Source organism: Corvus hawaiiensis, chromosome 4 (genome assembly GCF_020740725.1).
Source record: "Corvus hawaiiensis isolate bCorHaw1 chromosome 4, bCorHaw1.pri.cur, whole genome shotgun sequence".
In the NCBI taxonomy this organism is placed as follows: Eukaryota; Metazoa; Chordata; class Aves; order Passeriformes; family Corvidae; genus Corvus; species Corvus hawaiiensis.
The window spans coordinates 18,911,615-18,924,738 of NC_063216.1; the positions used below are offsets into that span (position 1 = coordinate 18,911,615).

The 13,124-nt window shown below is 44.5% G+C and overlaps 1 protein-coding gene across 1 annotated transcript in view; it reads right to left on the reverse strand.

Annotated features, from left to right (window-relative positions):
• The window catches only part of RASSF8 (Ras association domain family member 8), a 73,426-nt gene extending 60,830 nt beyond the window's left edge, over positions 1-12,596 (reverse strand). The window contains exon 1 of the mRNA XM_048301096.1: positions 12,505-12,596. The gene's annotated coding sequence lies outside the window, so the exon portion shown is untranslated. The remainder of the gene's footprint in view (positions 1-12,504) is intronic.
• Between the last annotated feature and the right edge of the window lie 528 nt (positions 12,597-13,124).

A 13,124-nucleotide genomic window follows, 5' to 3' on the forward strand; every position in this document is an offset into this window, starting at 1 on the left:
TTCAAGTACAGAATCATTAGATTCCATATAAAAATCCAGCTCCTGGAAAGCTGAGAACTTACCCTACAGTTTAGAGGAAGGTCATAATAACTTGCCCTACTCTACCTCTTTAAACAAAGATTCTGCAGCTGCCAGAAAATGAGATGCCAAGAAGATCCTACATGTTCTACATTTATCCAATAGAAGTGCCGTAAAGATAAGCAAAAAAAAAGGGTTTATTTAAAATTACTCAAAAGCAAGGATTTATTTACCCCTCTGGCTTAACTGCTGGCAGTATCAGCAAGGCAATCCCATTACAGCTGATGGTGCCTGTGTGGTACAAACACCTCTTAAAGAAGAAAATAAACCAAAGGACAGAACCCTTCAGGCTGGAAGGAGCTGCTGGAGCCCAGCCTCCTGCTCAAAGCAAGGCCAGTGCTCCATTCAGACCAGGTTGCTTTCACCAGCCAGGTCTGAAAACTGACTCAAAGAAGATGCTTCCCTAGAAAATTAAAGCCTTCTTCACATACGGTCATTTGTAATGACATGGTTCAGAGACCTCCCACTAGCCCTAAGCCAGTGACAAATCTTAAATCGCTTTCTTTAAATACTTCTACAGTTAATGAAGTCCAGAGCCACTGAATTACTCCAGGTTCCCAAAGCATTCCAAGAGTTTTTATTAAAATGCAAAAAGCACCCCCTATTATTGACGCTGAATGTATTTTTCAGCAAGTTGGGCTCACAAGTGAGTACATCAACGCAGGCAGAGTTGGAGTCTCAGCTCCGAGGACAACCAGTGTTGACGCAAAGAAAGCAACTGGTTTTCTCCCAGCGTGGGACAGGGTGGAATAAATCAACTTGAATTTCATAGAAATAAGCTATGTAAATAAGTTTGCACAGTAGTTTTCAATACCAGCTGTCACAATTGCTTTGCTGTCCCCTCCATCCAAGACACAACACAAATAAATCAGTTCCCGCAGACAAACCCAAACAAACAAACACATAAAGGCAAACTTACCTAAGTGATTTGTGTCACAATATTTGTTTGGGGATGATGGCTCACATTGACTTGCACCCAATCACTCTTTACCTCACTCTCTACACACATTTCCAATGCTCCAAATAAGCTTCAGCATTTATTGACTAACTGGAAAACATCTCACATGAAGACCAACACATTAATTCCTACATACAGTGTATTTTTCATAGCATAAGCTGACAAAGCAACACATTTTTACAGGCCTACATAAATCCATACTTTAAGCTTTTTTTTTTCTTCCTTTTCAAATAAAACCCACATCTGGTAAATGGTAATGGAAAAAAAACCCCCTGAAATTTCCCTAAGAAGAGGCAAATGCAGGCACAAATCACCCATTTCCATATAGTCAAGCTCTGCCTCAGGTTCACACATTGTCAAATTGGTGACAATGAGCAAGTAGGTACTGGGAGACCAAACAATATTGTTACAAATTTCAGGACACGCTTGGCCTTTGCTTTAACGAAATTAAGTCACAAACGAAGTGCAGAAAGAACATTTCTCAACACATCCGCAGGGTTCAGTGTGAATAGAAGAAGAACAGACACCATTTGCACCTCAGGAGTGCTAAGAAGTACAAGGTAACCAGTCAGACACCCTGATGATGGGCTCAGCACAGCAAAATAGAACCTAAAATTCTTTTTTACAGAACTGATGGTAAAGAATTTCTCAAAGGATACTCTCATCAATTTGGTACTATATGAATTTAAAAAAAGAAAAAAACAAACCAGTAAAAACTTCTAAACTAATACTGTTGATTCTTTACTTTGTGATCTCTTTTGAAGGTCTGTATTAATTCTCAACATCAGGAATAAATCCACTGCAGGAAATCATACTACAAAAACACATTTTTTGGAAAAGGACTATGAAAAGGTACCAAGTCAAACTACTCAAGATTTGCCTTGGCTTTAATGTCTTGCTTGAATGTCAGGTGTAGTAGAAAGGACCCACGTTGGAGCATTATAGTTATTTCCCTTTTCGTAGTTCAACAAGCACAGGACTGACTTTATTAAAACATTGCAGAAGTCAGGAAGACAGGGAAAAGGAGAACACAACACAGAGCAAGATGGAAACAGTGGGAATGCAGCAAGATTATTTTGAACTTCTATTAGAAGAACATATAAACCCTCCCAGAAAGCTCTGAATGCTCAAACAGCACTGGAGCACTGGCATTAGAGTTACTATCCTGCAGGAAAACTAAAGAAAATGTTGCAAGAAAAGATGTTGTAAGAATAGCCAGCAGTTTATTTGCCACACAGATCTGTGTAGCAACTGCTGGATTACACTTTACACCCTTCCCAGCTCCAGGAATCCACAAGGTGCAGCAACAATCCACCACTGCCTCCAAAACCAATTAGCTTGTAACAAATCTGACTCTTTCAGTCAGCTCTTCTCGTATGAAGATGAGCCCTTCCTTGATACTTGTCCCTTAAAATGTTTAGTATTCCATAAGAACACCCTGTTTTACATTTTCCTTTGCTTGAGCTTCTTGCCAGCAGAGAAGCTGTACCCCAGCTATGTGCCTGCTGTTATCCCACTCAAGGTGCCAGGTAAATCAGCTTAACATCTTTCACAGGCACTTCCCCTTGGTTATGTGACAGCCACAGCACACACGGTTTCTGTGACTCACAGAGTGGCTTGCAGCTGGCATTGTTTGGCCATCATCCCTCTACATCTGTGCCTTTGCCACTCCAGCCTGGCTGAGGAGCATTTCAGGGTGCAAGAGACTGTCACGTTGCCACACAAGTTAATCAAGAACTTGTTCCAGAGCTGGACTTCATTACAGGGAGAGATTATCCTGGGAATCCCAACAGTCTTGCCCCCTCAGGATGGGACATGCACCTACCAACTGCTGGTTTATGGTCTAATTATTAATCTAGTAGCCATATCTTTTATTTTTTCAGAAAAAAAGCCACTGATAAGTAGTGGTTGGATGTCCAAAGGAAGTTCACCCTGTAATCTTGTACTAAGGTTTGAATTCTGAGTGAAGCAACTCAGATGGCTCCCCCTGCCAATATTAAAATCAGACCAGAGAGATTCCCATCTGCCTTGTACTTTAAATCCCAGCAATGAAGAGGCTCAACATTACAGCTACACATTGTGACATCACCACAAGAGATTTAAATATTCTTTTTTTCATGAGATCTTCGAACACTTCCAGGGATGGGGCATCCAGAGCTTCTCTGGGCAACCTCTTCGAGTGCCCCACCACCCTCACAGGAAAGAATTTTTTCCTAATATCCAATCTAAACTTCCTTTCTATCGACTTGAAGCCATTCCCTCTTCTTCCCTCTTGTTTAATTTTCTACTCCATTATAGAACTGTCTTCGCCCTACCACATGCTTTATGTCCATGTCAGCAAGAAAAAGAAGGGTATTCTTAAAAATGGTGTATACATTGAATGCTATTCTCATTCATACTGGTCAAGCTGAGGATAATGGAGGTCTTTTGAAATAAAATACAGTTTGTCCAGAGATCATTGAGGACTATTAAAGTAAACCATGGTCAGGAAGCATATAGATTTCCAATTATTTAGGCTTTTGCATATACACTTACAATGACAAGCATGAAGGGCACTGCAAAATAGGAAAGAAATATCCTTGCAGCACATACTTAAATAAATCCAGTCATCCTCTGCTCTGCTACCCACAATTAAAGCAAACATATTTTTACAAAAGTTGAGGTAATATTTAAGGATTTTAGAACAAAATAATATTGTCTAGAGGTGACAGAGCTTTTGTCAAGCACAAGACAGGAAAGTGTATTTGCCATTTCCTTCTATTTATGTCACATTTTTATCTTACAGTGTGTAAATACAAATTCAGAAAATGTTAATGACTTTTAAAAAAGTCAGAACTTACTACAGTAGTTCATGCTTAGGGAGGGAAACACAGGGCTCTTGAAGCTGGTAATATTGGTGTATTGTAATACGAAAATACAGTCACTGCAGTTCCTTACCCTGTGCTGAGGATGGATATTTTTGTCATGACAAGTAGTGTACATAGAAAATATTTACCTGCCACAGGCATTTTAGTATTAGAGTACAATAAAAAACCAAAACACTAAGGAATGTGACAGTATTTGACTGTTCTGCACATCTGTAATGGTTAATGCTTCTAAGCAGCTTCTGGAAAAATAATCAAAGCTGAAGAATGAAGGGGAAAGCAGCTGATAAATGAAGCTAAGCATCTTGTCAAGAAAGATAAAAATGTGGTTAGAGGTCAGTGAAGGACAAGGGGAGGGAGGGAGTGGAAGAATTCTAGAAAATTTCTGGTTGGGCTTCCCTAAAAGGCTAAGGCAGAGAGCTGCCAGCAACAAAAACACTGTCTCCTAAGGAGCAGGGGGAATGAGCTCTGACAGGATGTCAGGATCACAACAGGACAGATGCTTCGTGCAAGTTCAACCCAACTCCCGGACAAGGAAACAGCAGAGCAAGTGTTCTCCCCGCTCTGCTCCAAATAGCTCAGCAGCAGAGGAATTGGAGGAATGCTCTGTGGCTGGGTGATGTGAAAGGAAAGTGCTGGTGTCTTTCCCTCCCATCCAAGAGCAAACGCTGTGCTGCAACCAGAGAGGCACCTGGAAAGCCACTAAGTCATGAGGGAGTGTTTAGGAAGCCTGGTGGCAGAGCAGAAAGGCCTGGCAGTGCCATCAGGCACACACAAGGAGCACAGGAACGAGTCACTAATGGGAAGTGGTAAAAGAATGGCAGCAGGAGACCAGCAAGGGCTGGAAAAGAGCCCCATGTTTCAAAAGGCGCATTGCAAATCCAGCACAGAATCATGGAATCTCAGAATGGCCTGGGTCAGAAGGGACCTAAAGACCATCTCATTCCAACCTCCTGCCATGGGCAGGGACACCTCCCATCAGCCCAGGGCACTGATCAAGGCTGATGAGGAGTTTTGCAGTGAGTTACAAACAGAAGACCAGGAACTCCTAATAGACCCAACCCCCCTTCTGTCTTGCTAAGAATTTAAGTAAAACCAAACCCACCACCTGAGTACTTTTTCAATTGTAATTTCTGAGTGCAGGCAAGAGCCCAGCTCTCTGTCACCCTACCTAAGAAAGGTGAGCCTCTCCCCCTAATTTTAGCCTTAGAAAATGACCAACGCATGGCACACAGAACTTGCCAACAGCAAACTCACACTTAGCTCCCCTCCTGTAGCACACACCACCTCCTGAAGGTATGTGCCCCTTATCTTCCAGCCTTGCCCACACAGACTGCAAGTTCCTTTGATTCACTAAAACCACAAAGGAGGTAAGCAGCAGGCCTAAAGTAGAATATTATCTTAATTCTGGAGTTATGAGGTTGGACTGGGTTTTCTTACAGCTGATCACCATCACAGCTGTCCATCCTCACTACATCAAAAGCCACCTAAGGAGAGTTCTCTGCAGTCTCACATAGGACAGCTTAACCCCAAGCAGCACTGCTGTGGTCTGTATTGAGCTGGTCTCTTTCTGGTCTGTTTCTGGGACATAAGGGAAAGGCAGGGTACCCGATTTGTTATGTCAACTTTGCACATTTCATTTTGTTTTGCTCCCATCTTCCATTCTTGGAAGAAGGAAAGCCCAAAGACTTGTCATTTATGGTATATTTCAGTTTGAAACAGAGGCTAAGTTCATAGCACATGAGGTAAGCAGGGAAACTGCTAAGCAAATACAAGAACTGCAGTGAAAGAACACTGGTAGTAAGACAGAAAATTCCTTTTCTATTCAGAGTATTTAATAAACTCTTGTTAATGCAGTCATTTTCTGGCAGAACTTGTTCGCTAGAATGAGTTCTGACAAAAGATTCCACTACACTCTTTACCAACTCCTTAAAAAAAACCCCTATGTTCCCTTGTATGCTAAATAGCCTTTGTTATCTCTTTGGAGTATCAAGTTACCAATTCCAATCCGATTGACCACATGAAAACACTGCATTGTATTCAGTGTGACCATTCTTTGTTAGCCCTGTGCTCCCGGGTGCCACTTCCATTGCTTGAAATACAAAGTCTCCAACGCAGCTTATTCGGAGTTTCTGTCCTTGCTCCCAATGAAAACAGTGCAAATGCTTGGATTGACTCGGAGGAATGGATGAAGCCCACGACAAGCTCTAAAAAAAAAAATAACCAAAAAACCACTACAATCACTTCCTGCTGGGCAAGGACAAGGGCATTCAACCACCACCATATGTTTCTCTCCGGATGGGAATTATTATTCCAGGTACTGCTGCTAGTTAATATTGCCAGCCACAGAGCTGCAATGGCACATTTAAGCATTTGCTCTCTTGATTCCCAATATTGACTTCTAAATACTATCAGCTGTGGCATCTTCCTACTTTCTTCTCCAGGAAGACTCCGACATGTGCAGCCACTGATGAGTTCCTTTTTAGCTTCCCCTCATGTGTCACATAGAAGAGGGAGAAGAAAGACAAGGACAGACACAGATTTGACAAGTGTTTGAGTGCCTAAAAAAGATGCAATTCAACATGGAACTGGGGGATTTGCATCAAAGAGTGCTCTCTCCTCTGTTTGCAAGGAAAACTGATTTTTTTATAAAGTTCACTTAATGCCACACTACTCAGAATTAATGTTAGTATTAATCTACTGGATAATTGCTATAAATTCATTAATTGTCAAGATACATGCAGCTTTTATATAGCTTCAAGCTTCGTATTTAAGAAACACAGACTGACAAGCAAATATCTACCTTTTAGAAAGCAACAAATTATGCTTTGCTCTCAATAACCCCATTTTACTCAGGAGGAGGTAATCACAATCAGCATAGGCATGGCAGGAGGGGGCAGGAGGGAGCAGAAGGGAGAGGAGAGAAAGCAGATCCGATCTGTCGAAGATCCCCAAACAGCCCTATGACAAGAACAGCAGACCCTTCAACCCCTAAAGCCACGCTGTCTCCCCACTTGAGCACAGACACAAAACATCTGGCTGCCGAGTGGAATTACAGCCTCTCTTTATCCATGCTCACGAAGCTGCTGACTGACAGCAAAACCTAAAGTTTCCAAAGGTTCTTCCGGAAACTCCAAACTCCTTTCGAACAACAGTTTGGAAACATTGACAAACACTTCAGGAGTCCAAAAATATTTTAGCAAAACACTTCCAGTTTACTTGAAGCAAAAGGAAGTTCCAGCTCTGAAGATTCCTGAGGAGAACACAATAAAAAGAAAGCACCGACAGCCTGGACAGTTTAAAACTGGACGATGCAGAGGCACAGCAAAGGACACGCTGTTACAGTAAGGGAAGTAAAACTCAAAGTTACACCAAGCACAGATTTCAAAGCAAGTAAATAAATTCAAACTACAGTGTCAAGCCTGGAGCAAGGGCAGAAGCTAGAAGTCAGTTGCATTACACATTTCCAGAAGTTTGCCTCCTCTTTCTGCTCAAAGGGGTAGTAAGGCATTAAAATCTGACATCTCAAAACACCATGAAACCATCACGACTGCCAACATGGGGAGAAAACTCTCCTTTCAAAGGCAGAGATGTCACATTACACTACTGAGGAGGGAGCAATACCACAGCAGAGGACAACATTCAAGCTCACCTTTAAAGCTGTGCTGCTTGCTTGCAGGTGAAAAACAAATCCTGGACCGCCTCACAACTTTTCCAAGCTCAAATATCCTCTTAGTGCATCTGCATGAGCATTTTCCGTTGACAAAGAAGGTTAAACCCTCTTAGCTGAAACACACATTGCTCTGTCTACAGTGCTCATTTCAATCCGCAAAATTAATGTCAGTCCCACACAGAAAAACTTCAGGGATCTTTAAAGGTTATCCACAGATTACTTGTAGCCTCTCTGCTAATATTTTCCTCCAAGTCCCACTATCTGGGATGACATAGAGCACACAGGCCATGATATGAAGATTCAGTCAGAAACGATGGATGTCGACATGTCTTGCACAGCAGACTCCAGAATTGGAATTTAAGTGAAAACATAACTTATAACACTTGGAATTGGCAGCATCTCCCTGTATTATAATGCATGAGTACACCAGGGGTTTTTCAGTTACCGTGGATGAAGTTGTGAAATGTTTCCTCAAACTCAGTTTGAAAGAGCACAACATAACTGGCTCCAATGTAACTTTACTGCTTATGTTTTGGAGCGAAAATTAATTCAGTAACATATATCACTACCTTTGGAGACACAAGTGATCAGCAGATCACTCTCTATGAACTATCCCATGCATTTTGAGGGGGGAAAAAAAAAAAAAAAGAATTATCTTTTTATAAATATTTGCTTATTTAAATTACAGACCTAGCTTGCTATCCACACAGAAGAGACTACAGAGATGACCGTCTGTCCTCATTACCATTCTTCCCTTCTTGTGCTAAAGATAGCATGGAGAGTAAAAATAAATAAATCCTCAACAGCATTAGGAATTAGACAATGTCATGTTGAAAGATACCCCAAATGAGGAGCCTTATCTCTCCCTGCTGGCTGGGAGGGCAGGGGGGCTCTGACCCACAGAAGGGAGGTAGCACTTAAGCCTCCCCTAGGTGGTCTCTTTGCAGCAGGCTCTACTCCCAGCTGTAATTGCTTGTCAGTCCTAACTGGATGCCTGAACACTCTGGAACAGTTCAGCGAAGTATTTAAACAGATGGATGGTACAGGCCACTGGAACAAACCCCGCTTTTCCCTGGCTGCAGCTCTCTTTCAGCACATTCCTTTGAAGTCTGTGCCACTGAGGAATCAACAACAGCTGAGAAACATGTGTTATCATACAACACTGAGCGCAGCCACAGCGCTGCACAGCAAGATGCTTTTGTGCAATAATCCTTCACTACAGCAAGCATTACAGGGTCTTTTGTTGTGGGTGAGCCCATTTTCCAAACACAACAAGAAAGTAAACTGATTCCTCCCTCCTTAAGGAGCAACTCAAAAGCAAAAAGGTGAATTTAGCGGATTTCTCAAGCGCCTGCCATCAGAAAGCTCACAGTGCCTGTCTCCTGGAGTCCTCTCGGATACACAAACACTCCCCATATTTACGTCATCACGAAGATGACCAGATGCTTGCAGAGATCTGAGTGAAGTAACAACCCAGAGGGGTCTGCAGTTCTCCTGACAGATGTGACAAACCCCTGTATCTACAGCTTGAACCCACCTTCTTTTCCCAAGCAGGACAAGTTCTGTGATCTCAACTTCACAGGTGACAAACTGGAGAGAGACAGAGCAGGATGGCACCACTCGGCACACACAGACCAGTCAACCCCCTCCCCACACTTTATCAGCACAGAGAAAGATAACATACAGTCCTCAGAAGAGTCAAGAGAGAAAACAACACGAGCATCCCCTTATCAGCCAGGAAAACCACTCCTGTCAAAGGCGTGAGATCACCACACGCTTTGAAGGGGAATGAGAAGGGTAGGAAAAATTAGTTATTTATGAAACTGAGTTTGAAACTAGATTCACTGCCCAGATTCAGAAGCATGGAGCTGGCTACGTGCATTTGCGGGAGGACAGCAAGTTATACACATACAACACATATATACACATAGACAACTTGCCTAATAAGAAGTTTCTACAGAACCAAGTCTCATTTTCACTGAAGAAAGACAAGCAACAGGTTAGAGCCTTCCATTTACAAAGTATCCCAGTCTCAAACGTTACAGGAAGGCAGGCACTACGATTTATTATAAATCTCATCACATTGTAAAGTCCCAACCCCACCATGAAAAAAATTACAGGAAAACCCAGGCTTTCAAAAAAACCCCAAAAAGCCATAAGACATTTACATTTAATGTCAAGATAGAAGTTTTAAAGACTTAAAAACCCGAGCAAAAACCTAAAATTAGAAAGCAAACACACTCGTGGACTAAGCTAAGTTCATAATTACAGACCTCACAAAATAAAATTACCAGGAACAGCAAGCATCACGCTGAGGGGGGTCCTCAGCCCAGTCCCCACATGATAGTTTTCCACCCTGTAATTCAATTTAACAGTTTCTTTCTGAAGAGGTCAATGCTGTCCTTCATATTCCGCTTGAGGCAGACTTAAGGGACCATAGAAAAAGCATGCACTGATACTGTCAGAGATATTCAGGGGATAAAAATAACCTCAGTCTCAAAACCTTTACAGAAATGTAAAAATCCAATGTCGCTCAAAATAAACGGTGATGCTCAAGAGCTCTACAGCTTTCCAAGAATGAATATTAGCACAAGCCAAACTACCACCTGATCAGCAACCAAAACAACAACTGAACATTAACATGCCATTACTCTTAAAAATCATGAGTAAAACACTTAAGAGAATCAGGGAAATCTCAGTATCCCAGGAGGTGCAGGCAGGAAGGCAGCCTAGGCAGGAGGTCACACTGCCCTGCGATGGCAGAAGCAGGAAAAGAATCCACCATCCTCAGTGCTCAGCTCTGCACTTTCAGCAACTCAATCTCCTTTATTCCTTTGCAGAGCTTCCCTCTAACAGATTTTAAGAGGTTATAATAATCAACTTAATTTGGCTCTTCAGAATTGTTGCTGGTGTTTCCAGTAACGGTTCAAGGTAGTTTTGAAAGACCTAAACTTCTTGCTAAATATGACTTGGTGTTTTTCTCCTCCTATTTCCCAGTATCCCAAACTTTTTCATCTCCAGGAAAGATTAAAAACAAGGCTAATTCAAACAACGGATCAAAATCTGCTGGGCTCGCAATGGTGGAAAGGATGGAGAGATTACTTAACTGTAAGAAGTGAACCACCTTTATCTCTCAGATGTCCTAAAGGGCACACAACTAAATACGATGAATCCCAAGCAGTCATTTCAGCTCCCTCAGTAATTCATTCCATATCAAAAAAATTTTTTTGCTCTAAGACTCAGAGAAGTACTTCCAATTTCATGTCAAGCCTACTTTCCAATGAGATATCATCAAACAAAAAGTTAATCTGAAATGAAATGTTCTCTCTTCTGTAAAGAAAGTGAAAAAAAGTAAGGCTGATTGTATTTGCAGTTCAGCCACACGATGTTTCGGACTTTTGGAACGGTATCTATCAAAAGAGACAATGTAACAGAACCAAGAACAATCTGTGATCAAAAGAGTTGACAGCTCATTCACAAGCTACATATTCTCTACCGAAAAAGACAGAGCTCTTTACTTTTGCAACGCTTAACACAATCGCACCGCTCCCAAACACAATTAACTGGGAGCCTGAAAGCCCTTAAACAGGTGTCTTTGCAGAAATCATTAGGCAATTGATTTGCTAGCTCTCCACAGCCCGGCAAACACTCAATTTCAACGTGTGATGCTGACTAGAGCTAAGGCAGAAACTCGCAAGGTCCGAATCAGACTTCCTAAACCCCCCGACAGCACTTTTTGCCACGGATGTGAGCAGTTTCCAGCGATTTTGTGAAATGTGTCAACCTCCGACACACCTGCATCTTGGGGATGGGAGGCGTGACAGGTGTAATTCCAAAGGGGACATCGAAATCTGTAACCTTCCCCCGCCTTCCCATTTTCCACACTGACGAAACCCACGAGCAACACTGAAACGCAGTTAAGCACAGCATTTAAATCACCACTCTGCTGGACAGGAAACAGGCTGGCACACACCGGACTAGCACAACCCCAAACCGGACCCTGGACCAGACCTTTCCAGCAACACTTCAGAGCCGGATAAACCAAGCAGCAGAATTCATTTCCTTACCCTTTAAAGTTCATGCCTCTGTATTGTCCTACCGCACTCTATCTGCTTAAGCTTTTCTTATCAATACTACCCCACAAGAGAGAAAAAAAAAAAAAAAAAAAACCAAACCAAAAAAACCCCCACAAAACAACCAAAAAGTCTCATGCATTCCCTGCTGGCAAAACACATTTTCTTCTAATCTTTCCTCTTACTAGGGAAGAAAAAGAGAGAGGGAGGGGTTGGGGCAGGAATAAAAGAGATTAATCGTGAAACAAACCGGCACTGCCCGGAGAGGGGGGAGAAGAAAAAAGACCAAAACAAACAGTCCACGTAGCAAAAGGGAAAAAAAAGGGGGGAAAGGAGAAAAATAGGCTTAATTTTCTTTCCGGTGACAGCAAGAGAAGGGGAAGGGGAAAGAAAACTACTACAAAGATTTCCCTGTGTAAGAAAATGAGGTTTTGAATTCCGTTCCTCAAGGACACCGAGAAATATCCCTTACTTTTCCATGCGATGCCCAATGGAGAAAGACAGAATGCCAGAAGAGAGGAAAAGCCGGAGGAAGCTGGGGAAGTAGCGAAGGAAGAAGCGAAAAGGACAGAAGCGAGTGCGAGAAGGCTGGGAAGAGGCGAGAGAGGGAACAGCAGAGCCGAAAACGCCAAAAAAAACTAGGGAAAGAAACCAAAAAAACCCATGAAAATCCACGGGGAGGTGGGAAACGGGAGAGAGGAACGGGAAAGTTGGCGAGCGAGGAGGAGGCAGGGAAGGGTCACAAACCCCGCAGCGGGGACGAGCCGGGAGCTGCCGGAGAGGGGACGCGGAGCCGGGAGCGGCGGGAAAGGGAGCGAGGGACGGAGGGAGCGAGCGGGGCAGAGGAGCAGGACTTACCGCCCGTCCCCTCGCTCGCTGTGCCGGCAGCGGCTCCGGGCGCCCGTCCCGCGGCGGCTCCCGGGCAGCACCAGCCGGCCCCGCCTCGCTGCCCACGGGGGGCGGCGCGGCCGGAGCAGCGCCCGGGGCTCGGCGCGGCCCTGCCCCGCTCCTCCCCCGGCCCCGGCCCCGGCCCCGGCCCCGCCGCGCGGGGGTGGGCGGGCGTGTGTGAGGGGAGGGGGAGCGTCCTCCGCCTCCTTCCTGCCGCTCCCTCGCTCCCCTTCACCGGGGGAGACATGTAACGGAACTGGGGCGCCAGCACGGCATTGTGGGAGCTCTTAAAGCCGCAGCCGCCCCCGCCGCCCCGGCCCCGGCCCCGTCTCTGGCCGCGTCCTCCCCGGCGCCCGCACCGGCAGCTTCGGGAGGCGGCGGCGCTGCAGCCTCGCCTGAGTGGAGCCCCTCGGAGCAGTGCCCGGCACCGGGAGCCGCCGCCTCGACACCCTCAGGCGCTGCAGTCTCGCCTGAATGGAGCCCCTCGGAGCAGTGCCCGGCACCGGGGGGCGGTGGGAGCCCGGGGCCGCCCGCCCGCCCTCCTCCACAGCCCGCTCCCAAAGCACGGTGCGAGCCCCGGCCGCGCCGGA